This window comes from Cynara cardunculus (assembly GCF_001531365.2).
Source record: "Cynara cardunculus var. scolymus isolate 2C chromosome LG 1, CcrdV1, whole genome shotgun sequence".
NCBI lineage: Eukaryota > Viridiplantae > Streptophyta > Magnoliopsida > Asterales > Asteraceae > Cynara > Cynara cardunculus.
In genome coordinates this window covers 30,881,368-30,882,495 of record NC_037528.1, presented here as the reverse complement: position 1 = coordinate 30,882,495, position 1,128 = coordinate 30,881,368, and positions in this window count along the sequence as shown.

Here is a 1,128-nt window from a genome sequence, read left to right as displayed (position 1 = left end):
TGATACTAATATCGATACTTTTTTGTCAAATTTTTATGATATCTTCAAACATATATTTTATTCAAAAATAAAAACATCATCACTTTCTCAAAATCACATAAAGCCATATTATAACTTCGACTGAGATAAAGAATAAAATGAAATATTAAAATCACGATGTATCTCGCTGCATTGCGCGAGTACGTGATAACTCTTATTTTTGAGAGTTATTTTCTATTTATTTCCTCCCCTTTTGCTATTTTTAAATACCCAATTTTCTTGTTTTTATCTTTTATTCCAAAAAGTTTTAAAAAGATGTTGAAACACAAAGGAAGAGGTATTATTCCGAAAATCTTTATTTTTCTGACAGCTATGCCCACTGTGGCACCACTGTGGGAAGTCTTCCAGCCTGGCTAGAGCTTCTTGGGAAACGTGCAGCTTGAAGATTCCTCCAGATATTTTTCCTCCAGCTGTTATGAGCTGTCTTCCCTATTGTATTTTATTTTTTTTAAGTAGTACTAATTACCTTTGGGTAATCATTGGGTGTCCTTCACCCCCTTTTTTCTCCCCTATATAAAGAAGCTTGGGAGAGCTCTTTTGAAGTGTGCCAAGGTGTGCCAAACACCAACAAAACACCATCTTTTGTTACTCTCTAATATGTTTCATCTTTTTTAGTAATATTATAAATGCTTTTTAATTTATTGTCTTTAATTTATTGTCTTTAATGTTATGTCTTTAATTTCTTGTCTTTAATTTCTAGTATTTTATTTCCTTGTACTCGTAATATAGTTTTACATTAATGCAATTTATATTTCAGTATTATTTTATGTCTTTAATTATGTCTAGCTAAATTACTTGTATGGGTGTGGGTGTGAGTTTAACTTATGATGTTTTTATAATATTTGGGTGTTTTTATCTTTTATCACTTCGTAATTTGGTCACTTAGGACGATACTTAAAATGCGGATAAGTTGATCACTTTGAAGTGTTAATATTAGATCTTAGACCCAGAGATGGGCGGATCCGAAATACGGCTTAAGTGATGCACATTGAACTCGAGAGGGTCTTTGAATAATTACGCGGAGACGCGAATTTTGCATGCATTTAGCTAGGGGTTAAGCAATAGGTGTTTCATCACAAAGAGATTTGG